We start from the raw sequence: 12,332 nt of genomic DNA, 5'->3' as shown, positions 1-12,332 counted from the left end.
CTTACTATTTTAAAAGGTCAGGTAACTGTTGAAGAGTGTAGAGGAGAAGTTTTCTCTGTAGAAAAATTTACAGGGCACATTTAAGACACAAACACAGTTTTCTTTAAAATCACCGAAGATATAGGCTCACTATAATCTGTCTATATCATGGTTCCATGAACTCCATTTTCATGTGTGTCAGGAACATTCTTATCTAATCAGGCTAACAGTGTTGTTGTTTTTTTAATTGCAGAATGAGAAAGTATGTTCAGAGCTGAATAATTTATAGTATGATTAGATAGCATATAATAAACTGTTATGCTTCACCTTATATAGTCCACAAAGTTTATTATACTTTACTTTGGTAGATGGTTTAAAACTTGGACTCTATTTTGAAAACCAAAAAAAAAAAAAAAGAAAACAATAAAACAATTATCTAATGTCTTAATTTTTTCAATAAGATTTCCTGTAATTAAGCCTAAATTTAAAATCTGAATGATTGTCCAGAAAGTTTTAGCAATTTTTTTAATCCTCACCCAAAGATATGTGTGTTTTTAAAAGTTGAAGAGAGAGAGAGAGAGAGAGAGAAAGAGAGAGAGAGAGAGAGAAAGAGAGAGAGAAACATTGATTAGTTGCTTCCCTTATGTAGCCTGGAATTGAACCCACAACCATTTTTGTGTATAGATGCTGCTCCAGACAAATGAGCCATCCTGCCATGGTAGTTTTAGCAATCTTTTGAGAGATTTTTTTTAAAACTACAAAATGATCATATCTTATGTATATTTGTAGCCAACTTATCCATAAACACTTATAAAAAGGGGTAGTATGATCCAATAAGCAAAACATATTCATTCAGTCAAAATACACCCCATTCCTGTTCTCCTCCCTACAGCTTGCTCAGCTCATTTTTTTTCTCTTTTGCATCCTATAGCTTATTGCTTAATTTTGATCTTGAAATTTTATCTATATCTGATAGCTGATTCTTTCCATGTGCAAAATTGTGTGTATCTCATTGCCAGTTTTGTACTCACACAACTTTATCTACATCCTGGTGGCTGCTAAGTGCTATGAAAATGACATGGAGAGAATGCACTTTATTCACATCCCAAAGACCCAAAGCCGGATGACATGTTGGGTGTCTACACAATACCCCAGCAGCTGGCGCCCCTTGGGTTTACATTTCATTTACATCAAAGGAATGTCAAAACACATAATGATGTTCTCTGCAGTAGACAGTTGATCCTTTGATAAGTGCATGTGTGATGTGTCCTGATGCTCCTGGCCTCATGTCCTTGGCCATTATACATATAACTTAGGGTTAAAATGTGGTTTTCTGTAAGGAAAGTGATATTGGAACATTAAAGAAAGCATTTCAAAATTACGTTAGGATAGAATAATTTTTTTTTTTCATTAAAACTGGTAAATGCTTCGGAGTGACCCTTACTCCAAGCAGAAGTGCTGTTTCCATAGCTCTGATTTATTATGTAACAGTATACCTTGATCTACTCATTGTTCAGTTCACGTTTACTTCTCTATTACAGTGTCAACTTACAATTATTCCCAGGACTTAAGACTTCCAATGTGTTGAAGGATAAAATTTAGAAGTGAGGTGTACCAGCATAATGACTTTATATTCCTCTTCTTCTTTTGCTTGGGGAAGGGACTATTAACTTAGTAAAGCACACAGCCAATTTCTAAGGTTATTTGGCTGTTACAGATAAGAAAGAAAGCCTATATGTCCTAAGCAATAGGACCTTTATGTAAATGACTTTTTCTTCCCTTGTCCAACAATGGGTCAGATCTGGGAAGGGTTTGAGCTCACAGAGGTACCTTTGCTTAAGTTAACCATATCCAGGATTTGGAGATGAATCCTTGGTCTGTGATAGCCCCCAGCATGCAGATCTTATTGCCTCATCAAATGCATACTGACCCAGCTGGCTTTCATCACTTGAATAGTGCTCCTTGACAATCAGCAAGACAGTTCCAGCCAGAAAGCAATCAGTGGTTTCTCTAACAACAGCAACAGGCAAAGGAGAACCTTCTATTGTTTCACTAATTGCCATAAATCAGGAACATTCCTGTGTCGAAGCAGGACATACAAAAAAAAAAAAAAAATACACATTGATGCCCAGCCTTGCTCCCGAAGGGATGGTCTCTCATCACTGCATTTTGTAGCATGGCCCTCGGCGATCCAGTGACCTCACGCTTACTTAGATTTCTTTGGAACAGAACAACTCATCTGTATATTGTGAACATGATGATGGAGTTACTTATGATCTGGAGTTTTGAAAATGGTTACAAATAGCAAAGAAGAAGCTAAAGAACTTTTGTTGACTTTTTGGTCTGTTCCCAGCAATAGGAGATGGCCCTTTAATGTTGCTCCTGTCCATATCGGAGTTTGGTGAGATATGAGAATCAATGTGAGGCTGGAACTGGGGACATTAGATGACTTCTGCTCTCCACGTCTTCCCCTCTTTTCCTCATTCTTACATCCGTGAAAGCTTTATTCACATCTATTTATGATATGGCCTTGGCTCTACCATAATTTTTATTCTAGGGTTGTTTTTTTAAACTCATTCTTAAACAAAAGACATAAATACATAGGTGGAGTACTTTCAGACCCCATTATGGGTTTTCTACTGAAATCCAGATGAAGCCTATTTTCAGAACGCTGAAATGATATTCAGTGTTAGGCTACTGAGTTGTTTCCTAAATCATAGCGTGATTCCCACTGTAGCCGGCCCATAATATCCACGTCGCCCACCTCTAATATGTTTCCTGAAATCCTTTTTGGCAGAGGAGGTGGGTTCCCATCTTCAGTGCCTCACAAATCTAACTGGGTTTAGGAGTTTATTTTCTTTCCTCTCCTTCCACCTCCCACTGGTTCACTCAGGCTCTTAAAGACAAACGCTGAATGTGATTAATGATGGCAGAGATTAGGAACATAAAGTTCATGCGCTGAATTGTTTATTTGTTTAAGAGAGTTGTTTTCTGGCTGTTGCTTTATGCAGCCACATGCTCACTTAAGAGCTTTATTCCGCTGCAGGGGCTGGAAGAATACTGCCCAAGAGAGTGCCTCATCTAAAGAGAGGCAGGGGGGAAGTTCACGTTTCTAAGTGAGCCCTTTCCATCTTTGAGATAATTCTTCTTTCATCCTGTAGAGGAGGGAGATGCATCTTTTGTGAAGTTTATACTAATGTCAGCAAATCTTCTAGAGTCTGAAATCTGATTGCTGGGTTGAAACGTAGAATTGGATCAGCAGGGTTCTCAATGAAGTTAAAAGTAAGTAAATGCTTATCCTAGCACAAGATGTACTTGGGAAGGGAAGGCCTAGAACACTCAGGGTTTACATTCAGATTCTGTCTTAGTGGGCACCTCATCCTCTGGATTAGAATTATGTGGTCCCCACAAAAGACTTAATGCAATTCTCCAGGTTAGTAGGTCAAAGCTATTCTTTTTCTCACAGAAGAAAACAAAAGTTTGTCTCCAGGGGTGACTCACCAAATGCCACCTGCTTTCTGACATAGGCCCGCACTTCCAAGGCCCACCTTAGACTGGAAGAGACTGCACAACGGTGGAGGGAAAACAGGTATCCCCACACTTCTTTCTGGATGAGGGATCTCTATGCCAGGGTAGCATACGCTTCACTGTGGTCCTGGAAGGCAGAGAGGTTCATCTGTTTCAGCTAGATTTCCACAAGCTCGAATGGGGTCGGGTCACCCCCTACATTGTTTATTTAGCTTTAGTAAAAATGGGCTTTATATAATAAAGCTGGGATTGAATATATCCAAAGTTGAAATGAACAGGATTTCATTTGAAGTTTATTTTCAGTTCAACTGCTCTCATTTGCCTCGTTCTGAGCTTCTGTCTTGGTTGAGATTGTTGAATGGAGTTGGCCCCTACAGAGTAGAGTGCCCGCCCTGGGGAACAGGCAGGCATTCCTGCCTAATCAGAAGTCTCCTTCATTAGGAGGGCTGAGTCCTTGTAAATAGCACCTCTGCACTTCATTAGTTGCCTGCCATTTATGGCAGCATTCTCAGGGGAAAGGGAATAATGTGTTCTACAGTATTTTAATTTTTTTTATGTTCAACATGAAAAAACTATATGAGCTTTAGTTTTGCCTTTGTAAGTAATTCTTTCTGTTTTACTTCATTGAAAATGTGTCCCAATTGAATATAAAGTCATTTGTCATGTCACCTTTCTCTTGAGAAGAGGAACTGTGGAGTTTTTCAATTTATTTACTTGCTTCAGCAACTTTAAATCTTTACTTTTATCCATATGTCTTCCACAGGGAATGCTGATAATCTTCAGGAGAAAAAAAAATCTTAAACTTTTAACATTAATTTTCAGTATTTCTTCTACATGTAAAGGTTTTAGGATTGCTATTTCTCACCAGTTGATTGCCAAATAGTTATTTAAAATTATAGCATTTGCTTCCTGTTTTCAAGGGTTATCTGAAACCAACCACTGAAAACAGGGGTGCTTAATTAGACTGCATGGGGTCACGGTGACAATTCTGCACAGGGAAGGTGTTGTAGCTCATTCATGCAAATGTGGCGATCCTGACCACAGTAGGAGCCAAGGCTGCACAAACATCCATGCCCACATCCACAGATCCAAGCTTCACCTCCACTTTGTGTCAATACTGCATGGCTGCCTCCATCTGGTGCGGTCTGGTGTATTCCTGGAAGGTGGGTGAGCTCCTCACTTTTTTTATACTGTTATCTTGTCCTGTGACAAAGAAAGGGGGGGAAAAAGTCATGTTTCCTCTATGTTTGTTTTGATGTAATCTTTGTTTGGGCTAGAGGTATTTATAAGCATTCCATGCATGCTGCATTTTTTGCAGGAGCCACCCAATTGTATAGCTGCATCACTTCTCCTTTGCAGTGGCCAGGGCATATTTTATTTTCATTAAGAGTGGCCTCACTTAGCAGTCTCAGTAATTGCTCTAAATATAATAGCTGAATAAGTTGTTCTGACAGTGCCAGCGATTTGGGGTAAAAAGAAGCAGCAATACAAAGTGGATTGTTCTGTGAATGAAAATGAAGTTGTTGTGCATTAATCTCTCTTAGTAGCTAAGCATTGAAATGTCAGCCAGGTAACTTTCCTTTATTCGACAATGAAGACATTAATGTGATAGTGATGTTAATGGTGTGCTCATTGCTGCGGCCAGTTTCCTATCATTTGATCTCAGAGCTGTGGGTTACATTGCTCATCACCATACAGACATCTCTGATGACTGACCAGCATTGTGATAGTGTACAAGCAGATGGAAATTCACCCCCTGTGGTGATTTTGGCTGCTTCTTGTTGACTGGTTCCCAAAGCTCTGATGCTGTACTTCAGAAGAGGACAAAGCAAGCCCAGATGGTGCATGCTGCAAACTCTTCACACAAGATGCCGTATTCCTTCCTACCAGTACAGTTAGGTGCTTCGTAGGCTAACGTGCTTGCTGATGCATTTTACATGAGTTAGTTGCATACCATCTGCTTGGAAACCTCATCCTAGAGCAGTGGTCTGCAAACTCATTAGACAACAGAGCCAAATATCAACAGTACAATGATTGAAATTTCTTTTGAGAGCCAAAATTTTTTAAACTTAAATTTCTTCTAATGCCACTTCTTCAAAACAGACTTGCCCAGGCGGTGGTATTTTGTGGAAGAGTCACACTCAAGGGACCAAAGAGCTGCATGTGGCTCTTGAGCTGCCGTTTGCTGACCACGGCCCAAGAGGAATGTTTGTTGAATGAGTTAGTTTGTATTCCTACACATTCCACAGGGCTATGCATCATCATGATGAGCCATCAAATTGGGGGCTTTCTTCTGACTTGGGAAGTGACATTGGCTGGAGAATGTTAGTGTGGTCATGCCTGATAGCCCACCAATCAAGTCCCTAAAGAACCTGGTAAGTCAGCTCAGGGGCACAACCTTCACTTATTTTCATGACCTAGCAATAGCATTTTTGTGTACAAATTTTTGATTCACAGCCCTGATTTATTTCTGGCTAAAAATCTTGGGTCATGAGGCCACCACCAATAAACTCACACCTATATTCTGAGTCCTGGGTCCCAAAACTGGTGTAGACTTTGTGAGTAGGGGTGCCCTGGTCTGTGTTCCAGCTTGTAGATGTGGATGTCCAGTGACCTGAGCCACAATGGGGTGCTGTCTTCCACCATATGCCCGTCCAGAAGGAAGATGCACTTCCTTTTGTCTGACTTCTCACCTGCAGGCCATACACACGGTCACACTGATCAATAGTTCAGCACGACTCTGTGCCCAGACATACAATTACTGGGAGGTTTGCACAGAAGAGTTAGGAAATCCTTGTCATTCCTCATCACTATTAAGCAATCAATTTCCCAGGAAACTACTTATGTTGGAAGAGATAAGCTGTCAGCACTCTGAGTGGCTTTTCAATGATGTGCACTGTCTAGGCCCTTGTTTACTTAGGACTTTGCCTAACGGTCAGAATCTGTCAGACCCGGTGGATCCAGCACACCCGTTAGTTCTCCCCCAGGTACATCACTGAAAACATAATTATAAGAAAAAAGCGAATGTGCAGGCCGACTAATGCCAGCAGCCGAGAGTGAGAGAAGCGGCGTGTGCATTGGAGAGCGCTGGAGCTGTGCGAAGCGCAGTGGGAGAGGCTTTGCGGCTTGGCCCTGGGGCTGGCTTTCTTCTCACAGATAGAGATGGAGAGCAATTAGAGTCTCCAAGTATAAGCAAGCCAATCTACTGTGTTTATACAGTGAGGTTCCCCTGAAGTGAGGCAAAAGCAGAGACACAGTAATGAATACATGTGTTTGGAAAAAGTAGAAGTTGCTTATAAATATTATAGTGGCATCGCTATAGTTAAAGGTCTGGCAGCATTTCCATTATAAACTCTCATTGTCAGGGGTTTAAGACTCTGCAGTAAAAATTCCAGCCTGCAACTTGGCATCCCGCAATACGCTTGGGAACAGAGCTTTTATCCTTGACCTCCTGCAGGTTTCTCATGGTCTTCCCCTGCAGCCCTGCTCATGCCTCCGCCCCTGTGATCCTGTTTGCATCTGCAAGGGGAGCAAAGGGGCAGGCCTTGAACTCCTCTGGCCGGGAAAGGTCTCTTGGTGGAGAGCAAGGGGACATCCGATGAGACGCTGTCACATGATTTCGTTTACCTCTTTATTTGGCATGACGTTTGGTTTACAGAGCGTGCTTTCTCAGTTGTTGTAAGTGGCTCCTGTGGTCACATTACTGAGCACCAGATGGCACTGGATATGCAAATCAGGTTGGGAAAACACAATTAAGCTAAAAATTCTAATAACTGAGAGGTAAACATTTGGCATAGGGAGCTTCTTTAAGGTCCACGAGGGATTTGCAAGGAAATCTCAGCGAGGCTGCTGTCCCAAGAGACCAGGCTCACCAGGAAGGCACTATGCTTTATCAAGATGGTTTAGCAAATGTGGTGCCAGGTTACACGAACATAATTAAAATGCTATTAGAGAGTTTCCAGAGTTAATCTGCAAACAATCTTAAGGCTAACAAGATGACTTTTGAGGGAAAATTTTCCTTTTCTCTCATTTAATGATATCAGCATGTGGGAAATTGACCCAACAAATGCTCTGTCTTAGATAAGCATTAGCTTAAACCGAAGACAAGCCTGACAAGGAGCATATTTGTGGGTCTCCAGTGGCCAGCCATGCTCTGTGAGGGGTGGTCCCTGCCTTGCTCTACAGGTGATTTGTGTGAGCTCCTACAGTCATGTGCTGTGTGGTTGAACCTTGCCAATAGTAAGCTAGTCCTAACAACTTCTGCTCTTTTATCCCTAAATCATTCCCATTTGTTACATTCCTGTAGAGCTACAAATAAACTTCTCTTCCTTTAGTGTCAGACTGACATGAGCTGTGCCACCAGAGATATCATGAGTGGTTAGGAAGAAAAAAGATTCTTAAGACAATACATCAGGAAACTTAACCGAACGCGTGCCAAGAAGGTTGTTGAGCCGAGAACTTTGAAATTTTAAAAAACCCACGATGAGCTGAAGGCCCTGCCAAGCCCGGGCAGACGCTATGTTGGGGAGCTGGGACTTCCTTCCATGAATTTATTGGCCATCAAAGGTGGTCAAAAGCAAGTATGAAATTTAAGAAAAATATCTTTTTTTCAGTTCTCAGTCATAAAGTTGTACTTGATTTAAATGAATGCCACTCTCAGAGTCACCATATCATTCTCACATTGGCAGAATGAATCTTTATCAAAGGGAACATTGCTATCAATTGCCATTTGCCATTTATTCAGTTTTGTCAAACCCAAGGCTTACCTGATGTATGGCAGACTTACTTAACTCCGTCGGAAAGAAATTCACATCACATCGATCTCTTTGAGCCCACGGTATAAAAATGTAAGAAATGAAAGTACAACTACTTGAGTTACAGCGGCAGAGCTTGGATTTTTCAAGCTGACTTTCAAGAGCCTTGGCTTTAGATTAGATCCTAGAAAATATAACGTGAGAACTTGGGTTCTATTTTAATTTCGAATTTGCCTTTCTTTGAGTGTCATGGGTAGGGGCATATACATCAAGCTAAATTCTAAACTGTCAGTAGTAAAAATCAAAGTTCCCTCTGGACTAGAGTATAATAGTTATGTAAATTACAATATTCTAAAAGAAAACTATCACATGCTTCTTATCTAATCAGGCACCATGTTTTTTTGAGCTGAGTCACTGACTAATGGTATATTTTGTTTTGTTTGGAAGGCAAAGTGAAAAATCAATGGAGGACTCAGGGGCCTGCTGAGCCCTTCCTCCTCTGACTGCCCTAACCAGCGAGAACAACAAGCCAATAAAGAAGATGACAGCACCTTGCCAGGCTGCCTGCCGGGTTCTGTTGGGGTCTTGACAGTTTGCACATTGTTTTCTGCCACAAGATTGTAGACCTGGGACCTGAATAAATCAAATCATGTACAAAACCCGAACAAGCTGCATTGATTTGAAGCACACAGATGGAGATATATAGTTACTGTAATTATTTTTATAATTAATCATTGGTTGAGATGTTGTTACCCATTCTTAATGACTTTTCTTCAAGCTGGACATTTGAAATCTACTACTTAATCTTTAAGCCTTGCATATTTATATTAGCTCTTTTGTTACAGCCAATAGTAATTTTTCTTCCACATTAAACATAGCACACATACACATTAATCTGCAGAGCAGCCATAGAACATAGCTCCTTTTATGAGTCCAAGTATGAACAGAACTTTCAAATAATACCTGCACTGCCTTTTTCTTTTATGGAAGTTGCTGATTAAACTGTTTTATTTCTGTCACTATTGGTTTCTTTTTTCTTTTCTTTTTTTAAATTTTTAACACATGTAATAATGTCCCTCATTTCCCCCTCCCCTTTGCCCACCTCCACCCTGTTCCTGCCTCCCCATCCCTAGCATTCACCACACCCTTGTCTGTGTCCATGTGCCATGCATATATGTTCTTTGACTATTTGTTTCTTTTTGGAGCCGACCTTTTTCCTGAAGTGCTCCAGGGCCTCAGGCCATCAATAGTGGGAAAGATCCCCTTAGGGTTGATTTCAATATTTTTAATACTTTGTTTTTCATGGTAAATAGCCAAGTTGGGGATAGGTAAGGGAGTTTTATCACTGGGTAAAGTTTCAGTAGTTACATATGTGTGGATAGTCATGATTGATAAATTCACTCTAGGTGGCACGATATCTGTTGAAGCAAAAGGCCCTCTCTCTTTCAAGTAATCCGACCACCTTTGGGACTGGACAGAGTTCATACTTTCCACACAAGAGCAGGGAGTTAAGGAGAGGATGGGGCGGGACTTCCCATGCTTGACCAGAGTGGGTTAACTAGTGTCAAATTCCCACATTGTTTTAAGTTTCAATAATTCTTAATAAATCAACTTTTTACTTTAATAGAAAATTGACCTATAATCCTATCTAATAAAAGAGTAATATGCAAATTGACCATCACTCCAACACACAAGATGGCTGCCCCCATGTGGTCAAAGATTGCTGCCCCCATGTGGACACAAGATGGCCACCACAAGATGGCTGGCAGGGGAGGGCAGTTGGGAGGGAGCAGGCCTGCAAGAAAGGGCAGTTGTGGGCAATCAGGCCAGCAGAGGAGGACAGTTAGGGGTGACCCAGGTGTGCAGGGGAGAGCAGTTGGGGGGGACCATGCCTTCAGGGGAGGGCAGTTGTAGGGGGACCAGGCCTGAAGGGGAAGGCATTTGGGGGGACCAGGCCTACAGGGGAGGTCAGTTAGGGGCAATCAGGCTGGCAAGGGAATGGTTAGGGAATGATCAGGCTAGAGGCAGAATTGGATAGGGGCACTAAGGAATGCAGGCAGATGAGCAGTTGAAAGCCAGCAGTCTTGGATTGTGAGAGGGGTTCCAAATTGGAAAGGGTGTAGGCTGAGCTAAGGGACACATACCCTTGTGCATGAATTTTGTGCACCGGGCCTTTAGTTCTGTAATAAAGTAGAATTCTTGTTCTAAAATGTAAGCCTTGCTTATTCTGAGCCCTCGCGAAGTTCCCAAGGGGTGCATCACTTGTTTGAGACCCCTATGCTCATCAGATGGAGGCCCACCACCTGGCTTGCTAGACGCAGCTCCAGCATAGTTCCTAGCTCCTTTCCATGACACTGTGCGGTTCTGCTTCAGTGCAGTGCAGCCCGCCAGTGACCCACCAGTACCACTGGCAGTGTGCAAGCCATTGTACTTGGTAGCAGGACCTAGGATAGCCACAGGGCTGGTTCCCAAGCCTGTCCTAGCACTTGTCATGTCCTAGAGGTAACTATCTACCTGTCTCTTCATCTGACATGGGCATTCCCAGGTGCTCCTCTCTCTTCTATCTTAGCACTTATGCATGTACACCCGTGTCTCCACCTGACACTCCTAAATATTGGACCATGCCTCCAATAATTATGCATTCACTTTACTTAATTTTTCACTATTTATCTCCATCATTGCAACAAATAGTTCTTATTGGCAGTGATCCTTTGGCCCTTAATACTTGCATTCACTATCATTTACGTCATGCAATGCATATTTGTCCTGTAGGTGAAGAAAGGAACTTCTGGGCAGGGTGGACATGAAGAGTTGTAGATGCTGTCAGTGTGTGGGGGTGGAGTGCAGACTGAACAGCTGGGGTTCAGGCATTCATGCCCTGAGGAGTTCTCAATTCTCTAATTTCAAGCCTCTACTACCAATCTGAGCACACTCTGCAAGGAATAAAGTGGGATCTGGCCTTGTGGCATGGATATTGCTAGTTAACTGTAAGAAGTAGTAGTGGATCATTTTAAACCATTCCCATTTTAAGCTCCCCAATTTTAAGGTCTACCAGGTAATAAATATAGGCTCCTTGAAAAACTTGAACATGCATGTGTCTCTGTGTATAACAGAGCAGAAAGTTCCTGTTATCTTGATCAATACAACATTTCTAGGATCCAGACACCTGGGTTGGGCTTCATGGTTTCTAAAATCACTAGTTCTTCTAATTAATAGGATAAATGTGGTCTAAAAAGTCATGCCTTTCAAATGAATCATGCAACCCTATTAGTGTTATTTGATATAATTAAATTATTTTGGGCCTGCTTACATATGTATATGTTGATTACTTTTCCATGGTAATTTCACATTATTTCTTAAGATATCTGAAAATGTTCCCTTTATCTTATGCTCTTATAGTTATGATTGGGTAATGTTTTAATTTTAGCTAGAAGATGGATTTTTCACTAATTCAAAATGGGTTCATGTGAGCCCAGATCCCAATCAGATCCAAATTTTAAGTGCTCATAAAAACCTGAAACTCTGCAACACCACCAAATCCCCATATGCAGAGAAAAACAATTTACATTTTTGTGGCACTTGCAGTGAACTTTTACAGGCATTTCTGCCTGTATTGTTTGTTAAACCTTCTACCATATTAATGTAGCTTTGGAAGAAAAGGGCTAAGTTAGGTTTAAATACCACATTCAAAACATTGTGAGAATAAGGAATATATTCCCAGAGCCAAAAATCACCAATGAAAAAAATTATACTAGTTATGTTAACACTGGCCCTTGGGCAAGGAGATGATGGGTTTTGGTGCAAAAGAAAATCTATCCCATTAAGTTAGAGACGTGAAGTCTCTTTCACAGGAGGAAGAGAAGCAGCTGGTAACATATTAGGAATAGATGATTGGTCTAATAGTTAAGGGTTTTCTCCTACTATTAGAAGAGGTAGTAAATCTTTATATAGAACTAGAGGCTCGATGCACAAAATTTGTGCAAGAGTAGGCCTTCGCAGAGAGGCAGCTGCCTGGATCCCTCCCTCCCAGCCATGGCAGCTGCAGCCCCAACTTCATCCTGGAAACACGTC

This window comes from Pipistrellus kuhlii, unplaced genomic scaffold, assembly GCF_014108245.1.
Source record: "Pipistrellus kuhlii isolate mPipKuh1 unplaced genomic scaffold, mPipKuh1.p scaffold_m20_p_14, whole genome shotgun sequence".
Taxonomy (NCBI): domain Eukaryota; kingdom Metazoa; phylum Chordata; class Mammalia; order Chiroptera; family Vespertilionidae; genus Pipistrellus; species Pipistrellus kuhlii.
Note: the sequence above shows the minus strand (reverse complement) of the source record.